The sequence below is a fragment of the Drosophila serrata genome, unplaced genomic scaffold (genome assembly GCF_035046125.1).
Source record: "Drosophila serrata isolate PLE 108 unplaced genomic scaffold, ASM3504612v1 contig_6, whole genome shotgun sequence".
Classification (NCBI taxonomy): domain Eukaryota; kingdom Metazoa; phylum Arthropoda; class Insecta; order Diptera; family Drosophilidae; genus Drosophila; species Drosophila serrata.
The window spans coordinates 217,993-231,036 of record NW_028256904.1 but is presented as its reverse complement, the minus strand read 5'-3'; the positions used below and the strand labels follow the sequence as shown (position 1 = coordinate 231,036).

The following is a 13,044-nucleotide window of genomic DNA, read 5'->3' as shown; positions in this document are numbered from 1 at the left end:
TAAAGATCATAAGACAATCGTCAGAACCCCAAATTCTCTTAAGATAAACCTTAATTTTAAGCAAACCAATTAACGCACTCAGAAATTCCACAGCAAGTTCACAAGTCTGGGTTTTATATTTTAGTCCCTTAGCTTTTAGTTTTCTTTTTTGTTTTGTATTTTTGATTATTTTTTTTATTTTATGCCTCACTCGATCCCCAGTGACCCAGAATCTGTTGCTGTGGCCTAAGGCAGTGAATAGAAAATAAAATCTTTGGACTAATCATTAAAATCGGCAACAACAACACACACACACACACATGCCATAAACATTGTGGAGAGGGAAACCAGAATGAAAAGAAACCAAAAAAAAATGTGAATCAAGTCGTCGTCATCATCATCATCTCCGCCTTCTCTTTTGTTTTTTATTTCGTATGTTTTTTCTTAGTTTTTTGCCTCCACATTTATTCCATTTATTTGTTCTAATTTATTGCGCTGAAATAGTACAAAAAAATCGACAAACAAAAGGCAAAAATAACAATTGCATTTAAGATTTATTTAAAAATAACGCTGAGATGCAAGAACTTGAAGTTATTTCCCGTATTTTGTGTGTGCTTTTTCCATTAGTAATCACTTTAATTAAATTCAAGTGAATGGCATACCGATCGGTCGGGGAATCTCTGCAAAATAATTTCCAGTGCCCAGTTTCGCTTTTGTTTTTATTTTTAAGTTGGAAGTAACGAATGGCATTTCGATCTCTGGCCTTGCCTCAGGGGCTGTTCTCTCTTTACGACTTAAATTAATCCGATTTCGTTTTTATTTCTCCTCTGATTCTTTGAGATTCTTTTGTATCTTTGTATCTCTGCATCTTTATTTAGTCTTGTTTTACCCTATTTATCGCAATGCGGTAATTAAAGGGTAAATGTTGTCTTGGTGGTAACTTGCTCTTCAAGTATCTGTATCTTAAAAGGTTGTGTATTTAGGGAATATAGTAAATAAATAATTTAATTTAAAAAAATTGAGTTTTTTGATTGCCCTGTATATTCATTCTTTGAATATATGTGAACGTTAGCATAATTAAAAAAAAATTATCTTCATAGTTATGATTTAATGTGGTGTAAATTAATGTTATAAAATTTAAATTTATAAAATTCAAACTTTAAAACATTCTTTAAAAAAAAACTTAAAAACAGACTTACAACAAACTTTAAAACCTACTCAAAACCAACCTTAAAAATATTTTAAACCATCCCTTACTCAACTAAAAATAAACGCCTTAAAACCAACCTAAAAGAAACTTAAATCTGACTTTAAACGGTTCGTTGATAAGTAATTTAAAACTTATTTAAAAGTATTATAAATCCAACTTATAAGTAACTTAAGAATTACCCTAAAGCCATCATAAAATGCTCTTAAAACCAGTTTAAAACCAACTTAAATTAAATTTTATACCCAACTTAAAACCAACCTAAAGCTAAGTTTTAAACGTCTTAAAGCATCTTGAAGCCAAATAAAAAACCACTTAAAACCAACTTAAAACTTACTTAAATCCCACTTAAACTCAACTTAAAAAACCTCTTAAAACTAAGCTAAAACAAATGTAAACCCCACTTAAAACAGTTCGTATTAAACCAACTAAAAACAATTACAAATTGTCAAAACTTAAGAACTTAAAACCATCTTTAAACCATCCCCAAAACATTCTTAAAACTTTCGTAAAGCAATCTGAAAACAAACTTATACCAAACCTTTAAAATCCTTTCAAAAACCTTTATAAAAGCATTTTAAAAGCCTTTAAAACCCCAATTGTTAGAACTTATAACTACTTATTTGTTCTGTAAATCTAAGCATTGAAAATTAAATCAATAAACCTGACAGATGGACATATCCTCCATATGGACATATGAATAGATGACATGCAACACATGCAGCACATGCAGCATGCAACACGCAAATTGTGCAATGGACAAAGGCAGATGGAAATTTGAAATACTACTTAGTGGCACGGTTGACAGCCTGCCAGCAATGGTTCACTCAACGAACCATTTAAACACGCATTAAAAACCCATCATCAGATGGCATGAACGGGGAAAATCTGTTCACTGACCATATACAATACATATTTACTTATTATACAAAGTATGCGCACTCCATTTATAAACATATATACATATATATATAGAGTAATTTAAATAATTTTCAGGGCTAGTTGAGCATTAAATTTGCGTCAAAATTGTAATGTTTTTAGGACATTCCAAAATGACGCCAATTTAATTGTGATGGCCAAAACCAAATCGATTTTTGATTTCGATTTCTATTGATTTATTGATATGCATTTAAAATTTCAATGCATCGGGTATATTAAGTAAATTGTTTATTGCTTAATTTATAAACTAAAGAATATATAATACTTAAATTTTGCCAGGTAAAACTAGTAAGTAAAGTAAATTAAATGTTTAGGATTTATCTTTGGAAGTATTTCTCGGATTGGTTTTAAATTTGGGATAGTAAAAAGCATTTAAAAAAGAAATGTTATATAATAATATATAATATATAATGATATATATTATAATCTTATATATCATATATATTTTATATATAGTTATAAAAGTATAACTAAACAGTAAATTACCTTGAGTGTCTATGATCTAGAACAGAAAGTATTACTCTGATGAATTTTATCTATATGATAGTTGTAAACATTTTAAAAAGTAATATCAAATTCCAGGCCTTATATTTCATATATATTTCTTATACTTATTAACGTTCCCCAGAAGTTCAAGAGTATATATTTATTATAAATTATAGTATACAAACTGTCCTTGAATAAAAAAAAATTGGTAACTACAAAGCGAAGCATAGAAATTTTCCAACATTTCTATTCATGCCACCACCAGTTGCTGCCTATTTTGTGGGCAAAAAAAAAAGTGAAGAGGAAAATCGGGAAAACGGGCAAAGGGGGCTTGGCCTTAGAACAATGTTGACCCATTTTGGGTGAGGTCTTTTTGTTAATTTAGTCATTGCGCACATACATACATTTTTACATTGAGTGCAGCCGGCAAACGACACTGACACGTGGTCTATTTAAAAATGTCCAATCAAATTTATCTTAATTGCTTCCATGTCTTGGTTCTGCCAAGAACGGAAATATTTTTATCAATTTTCTGGCTAAATGTCATTCAAATTATGATAAGAAATGTATCACAGCAATTGGCAATTTGAATGTCATTGGAATTATATTAAAGATAAAAAAAGGTATTTCTAATTAAATGCATTATAAGGAATTATCACATTACCTTTGTAAATCATAGAAAGCGGCTAACTGATTCATACAATAGTTTAGGAAATCCTCTTTATTTTAGGATATTTTATTAAGTTAAATTAAAGATCTTTTTATGAGATATGAGAAATGTCCAATCAAATCTATCTTAATTGCTTCCATGTTTTGGTTCTGCCAAGAACGAAAATATTTTTATCAATTTTCTGGCTAAATGTCATTCAAATTTTGATAAGTATAAATTTTTAAATGAAAAATGAAAAATATTTACTAGATATATTTCTTAATTTATTTATTCATCATATCTACAGTATTTATATTTTTTTTATTTTTATTAAATAAACAAAGAAAGCTGGGGACACGGTGCCATATGTCTGTCTGTCTGGTTCGTACTTCTCCTCCTTCAATTCCTCCCCCAAACATGGGCCCGGCTTTCACCAAATATCGTGCTATGCATACAAAAAAGTGAAATGGAGAAACATGGAGAGGAATAACATATAAAGAATAGATCCGAAATAGAAGCAAATGTGTCAATAACCGTGGGGCTTTTTCGGGCTTGCCACAATCGGTGGCATTATTCCATTCGCTGACAGTGACTCACAATTACAAAAAAAAAAGAAAGAAAGAAAGAATAAACTAAAATGTATGAGAGCATAGCAAACATAAATATGTACATAGTTATCTGTGTGTATTTGCTCATTGTCATTATCATGTTTATTGAGCGAAACACTCAGTTGTTTTCCTTTTAAATACTCATAGAAATTATTGAGGAAGCCGCCGTGATTTTATCTAAAATTCAACAAGATTGAAATGCTATAAAAAATATATAAAATATAAAAAGAAATTAAATACTAAGGAAGGTTGTTGTTTTAGGGATCCAGATTCTGGTTTCTATTAAGAAAACAACAAATCCAAGTACTTGCTTCTATTTGAAAAACAATCTGCTAGTAATTCCAAAAAATGTGTACATTGTTTCGGTGCCAAAAATAAATGACCCCAAATTTTCTAACAAAAAAAATACATATAAAACCAAAACCAACAAGTTTTTATCTTAAAGTAATGTTTTCGCGTGGAAATACAATGTTGCTAAGCTAAAATACTTGAATGGATATAGTATTTTAAGAAATCAAATCAGAAAACTGGAATCCATAAGCATTAAGATCATATTTTATAAAACTATCACTCTATTTACTTACTTAATTTACTTATGACAGCTTTATGATATAGTAGTCCGATTTTTATAAAATTAAACACAAAATTCTAGAATAATACTGAAAACAGGCAAAGTTAAAGGTTCTTTTAAAAATTTTCCAAACATTTCGATGGCAGATTTATCATATAGTCATCCGATCCGTTCCGACATAGATACGAGTAAAAGTATATAGAAAACTAACTGTAAAGTTTCATTCAGATAGCTGCTGATTAAAAATATATATTTTTATATGGACGGAAATGACTCCTTCACTGCGTTACAAATTTCTAACTTAAGTTATAATACCCTTAAAGGGTATCAAAACCAACAAGTTTTTATCTTGAAGTGACTATACAATATGACTAAGTACTAGAGTAAGGGCAATTTTGTTATTTTTTGTTTATGTAACAAATTCCTTATATCTTAAGAATAGTGTGTCAAAATTTTAAAGGGGTTTTAGTAAAGTAAACAAAGTTATGGGTACTTCAACGGAAGTCGTATTTTTAACTGATATACTGCTGCACTAATCATTTATTTAACAAAGTGTAGGTACCTCATTTTCTAGTATTTGTTTAACAAAATAATTAATGTTGTAAGTAAATAACCGGGTGTTAAGTTCAAATTTTTATACAAAATCGGAAAAATTAAAAAATTATATCATATCATATTATATCATATATCTTTTAACTAATTAATTTTATTTGGTTGATTTCAAATGATTTTGCGGACAGTTAGGATGTACAGCGAGGGGTTTCGAAAGTTTTTAATATCTCCTAAACCTGCAAATATTTTTTCAATAAAAATATTGTGTTTTTGTAGACAAAACAAATATTTTAAATGTGACCTAACCCTATCCCCTCTCAAGGAAACAAACCCAAAAATCACTATAAAAACCATAAGTATTAAGATAATATTTTTGTATTCAATAAAGTGAGGCAATAATAGGTTCATTAACTCCAACCCTTATTATAACTATCACCTAAATTAATTTCATCTCTAATAATAATAATACAATGTCACTCTCAATCTATTTCAATGATTTATAATGCAATTGATTTGCTTTAATTTATGCGGTAACAATTACAAACCACTTTTAAGGTAGTTCAACTGCAAAAAAAGAAAAATACAAACTTAAACTAATTATCCCACGTAAAGCAAGTGGAAGTATTTATGGATTTATGGTTAACTCACTTGGCAAGTGAGTGAGGATGATGAGTGTTACACAAGTCAATAAAAACTACAGCAGGTTTTTTCAACTTGAATTAACGGGAGAGAAAAACCAATAAATGCAAAGCAACTTTAGAGGCCTAAAAGCTATTGGATTAATTTAATTTAATTTCTACAAATAGAATTTTTCTCCCCAAAAACCATTTCCATTCTGCAATTTTGTTGCAAAACAATGGTTTTGAAATCATCGAATAAGAATGGAATGCTTCGGCTTCGTACATTGGACTGAAAAGAGGGAAATGTTTGCTTAGCTTCGGTGGCATTTTGTTCCAATTTTCACTTTGTTCCGCTGCAGTTGTCGCTAAGCTTGCGAAAAGCTTGCCGATTTTGTTTGTTGTTTTTTTTTTTCTGTTGGAAGCTTTTCGAGCTTACGCACGATTTTTTTTGGCGCCAAAAAATATTGCTGAACGTGGATTGGTTAATACTAAAATATAGGGTGCAGATAGAGTGTATTAGTTTGGGTGTTAGCTTTGATATGTTTGTTATATAGTTAAAAGAAACATATTTCCTTAACAAGATTTGATTGAAAACAATATTAAATGTTATTTAGCGTTACTTTCTTATTAAAATATTTAATTGCAGAGCTAAGCCATTAATTTTTGTATATTATAGCCTTCACATTATTTTATAAAACCAACTTTAATGCGATTTTAAAAACACTTACATTGGGTTTAATTAAAGTGCTGGTTATTATTATTAATTATATATAGACTTTTTAAACATATATTCCGTCTCGTGTCAATTTACATTTTTAAAACTATTAATATAATTTGTATGCAGTTCGAAAAAGACTTGACCAAATTGTTTATAAATCTATATATATTTATTGTTTCTATTGTTTCCATATCACAGATTAAAAATGTGTTGGAAATCAGCATCAATAGCATTCAATCTTGATTATTATTATTTTTAAAAATTAATTTTTTCCTATATATAAATAAATTAAAGGAAAGTGTTCCTAAATATCTATATAATATAATACAAATATTTTAGTAAAAGCCTATTGCTCTTATACAAATCAACTACGAAACTCTCTGAAATAATTCTTTAAAATATTGCAACTGTTCTTTAAGTTCTAAATAATATTATTATTATTTTTAAAAATTAATTTTTTCCTATATATAAATAATTAAAGGAAAGTGTTCTTAAAGATCTATATAATATAATACAAAAATTTTAGTAAAAGCCTATTGCTTTTATATAAATCAACTCCCGAAATACGAAACTCTCTAAAATAATTCTTTAAAATATTCCTGTAAGAAGGGTATTTCCCAGTTCTTAATGTGCCGAACATTCGCTTCATCTTCGACAGCTCTCGACTTGCAGTCGGGACACGGAAACCGTTTCGTTTGGCTTCGTCTCTTGATTTCGGCTCGCTTCTTAACTCGGGTACGATTCGGCGTTTGGTGTTCGGCATTTCGGGTTTCGGGAGGATTATGGTATGGAGGAGTATCTGGGGGGATAGGGTAACTAAGCCACGCTGTCTGGCTGCTCTGCTGCTGCTGCTACTGCTGCTGCTACTGCTGCTGCTGCTGCTGCTGTTTCTGGACTTGGGCTTCTTCTGTTGCCGTTTGGCTGCGGTGCGTTTAATGTCTCGCCTGCGCTGGAAGCGTCAACTCCTTTTTTTCCTGTTGGTACGCGCGCCACGCGTCGTATACGCAACGGGACCGTAACGTATACGCCACCGTAACGCAACGAATCAAAGCTTCGTTTATTCACATTGCCATTTTGTTTGTCGGCATCGACGGGCCTCTCATCCATCCGTCTGTGTTTGCGAGTGTTTTGCCGCGATTCCCGTGTTTGTGCGTATTTCTGATGGTGCTGTGTGCTGATGCTATGTGCTTCAAGGCTACACCTGCAGCAGGTGTAACTGTAACTGCAAAATGCAGCAGCAGGCATCCGTTGGCTACTTTACTGTCAATACGTGCCGACAGTGGTCGCTATACAATTGCTAATGGCTTAAAAGTAATAGAAAATGTATTTAAAATCTTTATGATTTAATTAAATGAAATATTTCAGACTGAGATTAAATTATAGAACTAAAAGATAGGTTGTAACTATCTTTAAAGCAAGGCATTCAGAGTCATAAAAGTCATAAAAGTCACAGCAACTCTTTTTTTTTATTTTAAAGGATTTTTGGAATTACTATTTAAAATATTTAAGGTTTTATTTTTTAAATTTACATTACAAAAAGTGCCTTTTTAAGTAAGTTTAGTTAAAACTAAAAAATACATAAGAGGTTTGATAAGATTTATAATGTGTCGTTGTTAAAAAATTTATGCAGTTTAAAAGTGTGTCAAAAAGTATGCTTTAAAATGTAATACATCAATTCCATTTCCAATTTCTGTTACTTAACATAATTAATTAATAATTATGGCTAACAATCAAATTAGCTTAAAATGAATTAGCAAATTAATGAAAAATTAAATTAATAAAAAAATATCTTATTGCGATTTCTTTGATTTAATTCAGTTATTTATAATTATTGTTAAAAATCTTGTTAAATCATTTCAAAGGTAGCCCCCATAAGTATGCTATAAAATGTAATCACTTAATTTCCATGCGATTTCTGTGACTTAACTCAAGAATAAGCGAGAATAAGCAATTAGCGAGCGATCACTGTACTGTGCACACTCACAAATTAAGCATCGAAACAACAGAAACAATAGGTTCCCTCGTTGTTGTTGTTCTTGTTGTTGTTAACGTCGCCGTGGCCCAAAGAAGAGGAAGAAGGCAAACTTATTGTTTGCTTGGCCATTAATTGTGGCCAACTCTGGGCGAAAGCGGAAACGGAAGTGCAATGTGTTGATGACACCATCGCTGCTGCCATTTTATTTTATTTTTTTTTTTTCAGTTACTCTGTTTATATTTGTTAACGGAAAAATGCATAAAAATGCATTGTGACAATGAAAATGAAAAATACAGCGGATAAAATGGGAAAACTTTTTACTTGAAAAAAGAAAACGATACAATTACAATTTATGGTTTCTTTAGCAAATTAAAAAAATACGAACTTGCCTTTGCATATTTACATATTTGCCAGTGTGAAATCGTATAAATATTTATTACCTGGCCAAAGAAAATAGTTTTGGTGAATAGTTTCTTTTATTTATTTCGCACCGAAATGATAGGAATTCGAAGAATTGTAATAAAATGGAAATTGACTGTTTGGCTTTTCCAAGCATTCTTTATATTTATTTTTGCACAAAAAAAAAGGATTCTTTAGATTGCCAATTTAAATGAAAGTATTTGTTGCATTTTGAGAGCTGCACAGGAAAAGAAAACCAAAGACGTAAAAAATATAATATAAAAGAATTTAATTATAGAATATTATATTATAAGTATGGTAATTCAAGGATTTCTCTTCTATATTTTCTACTTGTTAGGACTTTCATAAATGTTGCATTGAAGTTAAAATTTTAATCAAGCGAAATTCCACTTAAAAATTCTGGGAAAAAATGGCACCAACTCTGGATCCCCCTGAGTACTAATAATGGAAACACAAGAAAAACAAAAAATAATAATAACTTTTGCGGGAACTGGGGACAATCAGCAGGATGTCAAAGAAGCAGAAAAAAAATAAATATAAATATAAATAAGAGCTAAAAAATAAATAGAAAAAAAAACGCGCAGCGGGTAAGGAAAATTCTTTACAAGCGCGAAAATCTCACAGCAGCAGTAAATAAAAAATATATATATATATATATAATATTATAAAAAAGAGAGGGGAGGGGTGTCGCTGAGCAACAGAGATAGCTAGATGGAAAATGTACAAAAATAAAAACACGTTGAAATTTTCGCATAAAAATCTCGGTCCTAGACAAACTCTGCATGGGTTTTATGCATATGTGTGTGTGTGGCCACAAGGGGTTACATTTTAACGTACAAACACTTCCTCAAAATACACACACACACACAGGGATACACACACATCTCGTGAAAAGCGGCTTTCACACATTGAAAGTAACGCATAATGCGTCATTTTTCACTTGAGCATCATAATAACCAGCCGAAAGGAGACAGCGGAAAAGATGGTGGAAATTGCAGTGTGAAGTCTGTATATACAGTATATACCAATTATAGTAAACGCCCTGGAATAGGTATTTAAACATGATCTTCATTTAAGTTAAACCAGAGCAAAAATATTTAAAATCTGTAAAAGAAAGGTGTAAGAATTACTTTCTTCAATAAGCTGTTGTAGATCTTCGTTTTCTGTAGAGTTAAATCATAATTAACTTTTGAGGTTTACCTAAAATTTGTAAAATTGTATGATTAATATAGATATAATAATTATCTCTATTGAATCATTGCTAAAGCTTACGTTTGAAAGTTTTAAAGTATTTTAGAAACCTTATTTAAAACCTTTAGAAAATAACCAAAGAGATTTATTAATTGCTTAATAAAGCATTTAAAAATTTAGTAAAATTATATGATCAACATTGGAGTTATATAGATATATATATCTATATATATATCTATTTAATCATTGTTATTGCTTACGAGAAGATACCCACAGACATTTACCAAGTGCAAAATAAAATGTTTAAATCTCTAATTAAAAGAGAAAGAAATTTAGAAACTAGAAATCCTATACAAAACTATAATTTATTCTGTGCTTTAAGCAACGCGTTTTATCCTTCGTTCCACGACCTCACATTTTCATTTATTTATCAAATTTCATCGAATCTGCCGTGACATTTACCCGATTTCCTGTGCCAAGGTTCTACCTTGAAGAGTAATAAACAAATTTTCCAGTAGAGAGCTTTCACTGGCGAAAGACGAAGATAATTTGTTTTCCACAAAGCAAAGCAGAGTGAGATAGCGAAGTGCCTTGTCTTTTATTCCATTTTTTTTTCCCCCACCGTGTCCAAAGTGCATCTTTAGATGTGCATCAAGTTAGCAGGGCAACTTTGGAAAATCAAATTTTTGACTATACCATAATTTGCCGTTAATTATTCGTTAATTATTCGTGAAAGAAAAAAATTTGCCGTTCAATTTTTTAACTTAATTTTTTAATGTCCTGCTAAGTTGATATCAAGTTAGCAGGGCAACTTCTGAAAACTTTAATATTTCCAAAAACTTTTTTACTCAGAATTTGCCGTTAATTATTCGTTAATTATTCGTGAAAGAATCAAATTTGTCGCTCAATTTTTTAAACATTTTTTTTTAATTTTTTAAAAACTCAAAGTTGCCCTGCTAAGTTGATATCAAGTTAGCAGGACAACTCCTGAAATCCTTCACATTTCCAAAAACTTTTTACGCCAGAATTTGCCGTTCATTATTCGTTAATTATTCGTGAAAGAATCAAATTTGTCGCTCAATTTTTTATATTTTTTTTATTTTTTAAAAACTCAAAGTTGCCCTGCTAAGTTGATATCAAGTTAGCAGGACAACTCCTGAAATCCTTCACATTTCCAAAAACTTTTTACGCCAGAATTTGCCGTTCATTATTCGTTAATTATTCGTGAAAGAATCAAATTTGTCGCTCAATTTTTTATATATTTTTTTTATTTTTTAAAAACTCAAAGTTGCCCTGCTAAGTTGATATCAAGTTAGCAGGACAACTCCTGAAATCCTTCACATTTCCAAAAACTTTTTACGCCAGAATTTGCCGTTCATTATTCGTTAATTATTCGTGAAAGAATCAAATTTGTCGCTCAATTTTTTATATTTTTTTTTATTTTTTAAAAACTCAAAGTTGCCCTGCTAAGTTGATATCAAGTTAGCAGGACAACTCCTGAAATCCTTCACATTTCCAAAAACTTTTTACGCCAGAATTTGCCGTTCATTATTCGTTAATTATTCGTGAAAGAATCAAATTTGTCGCTCCATTTTTTATATATTTTTTTTATTTTTTAAAAACTCAAAGTTGCCCTGCTAAGTTGATATCAAGTTAGCAGGACAACTCCTGAAATCCTTCACATTTCCAAAAACTTTTTACGCCAGAATTTGCCGTTCATTATTCGTTAATTATTCGTGAAAGAATCAAATTTGTCGCTCCATTTTTTATATTTTTTTTTATTTTTTAAAAACTCAAAGTTGCCCTGCTAAGTTGATATCAAGTTAGCAGGACAACTCCTGAAATCCTTCACATTTCCAAAAACTTTTTACGCCAGAATTTGCCGTTCATTATTCGTTAATTATTCGTGAAAAAATCAAATTTGTCGCTCAATTTTTTATATTTTTTTTTTATTTTTTAAAAACTCAAAGTTACCCTTCCATATGAAGTTAGCAGTGCCTCACCATGTACATCTACATGAAAGAAAGATGTATATGTGTAAAAATGTTATAGACGGGCGCCAGCAAGAATTCCAGAAAATTTTCACTGAAGATTTATAACAATTTTTTTTAGTTGGCGGCTAAACTTTTTAGTAAAAATATTAAGATTAAAAAATCTTGCTGACATAAATGGGAAATATACGTTTAAAAAAAGGATGGAGTAGATAGTAAATTCATTAAATCTTATGTGCAGATATTTATTTTTTTTTTATTGGCGTCGGTGTCAATATTAGAGCGTGCAACGTTGTCGACGTCGGCGTCGGCGTCGACGCCGCCAAAGCCGAATTTAAAAAAACACTACTGCCGCAAACATGTTGCAGACAGAGTGGCGGCCATACGATATAAGTCGTTGTTGCAGAATTGTGATCCCGAAACTTTATGATTTCTACCGCCTATCTGACGCCAAAATTTCAGTGGAATTGTTCTTACAAAGTTTCACGCATCAATGATCACAACCGAGAATCGTCTGGGAAGACTTCATGTGGCGCCTTTACGTCTATTATTTAGTAGTATTTACATATATAGATCCCTGTATTCTAATATGCAGATATTCCCATCTATATACATGGCGCCAGCAAGTCCTTGCCTCAGGTAGTCCCACAATTTGGTCTGGCGTACGCAGGCAGAGGCGCCACAAGAAGTCTTCCCAGACGATTCTCGGTTGCGATCATTGATGCGTGAAACTTTGTAAGAACAATTCCACTCAAATTTTGGCGTCAGATAGGCGGTAGAAATCATAAAGTTTCGGGATCACAATTCTGCAACAACGACTTATATCGTATGGCCGCCACTCTGTCTGCAACATGTTTGCGGCAGTAGTGTTTTTTTAAATTCGGCTTTGGCGGCGTCGACGCCGACGCCGACGTCGACAACGTTGCACGCTCTAATATTGACACCGACGCCAATAAAAAAAAAATAAATATCTGCACATAAGATTTAATGAATTTACTATCTACTCCATCCTTTTTTTAAACGTATATTTCCCATTTATGTCAGCAAGATTTTTTAATCTTAATATTTTTACTAAAAAGTTTAGCCGCCAACTAAAAAAAATTGTTATAAATCTTCAGTGAAAATTTTCTGGAATTCT

At 30.9% G+C, this 13,044-nt stretch overlaps 1 protein-coding gene across 5 annotated transcripts in view; it reads left to right on the top strand.

Annotated features, from left to right (window-relative positions):
- alpha-Man-Ia (alpha-Mannosidase class I a) overlaps nucleotides 1–13,044 on the top strand; it is an 81,186-nt gene that overhangs the window by 4,059 nt on the left and 64,083 nt on the right. Inside the window, exon 1 of one of the 5 annotated variants that reach the window (XM_086841164.1) lies at nucleotides 7,216–7,477. The exons of the other annotated variants lie outside the window; for them this stretch is intronic. The gene's annotated coding sequence lies outside the window, so the exon portion shown is untranslated. Of the gene's footprint in view, nucleotides 1–7,215; nucleotides 7,478–13,044 lie in introns of those variants that run through there. 5 annotated transcript variants of the gene reach the window in all.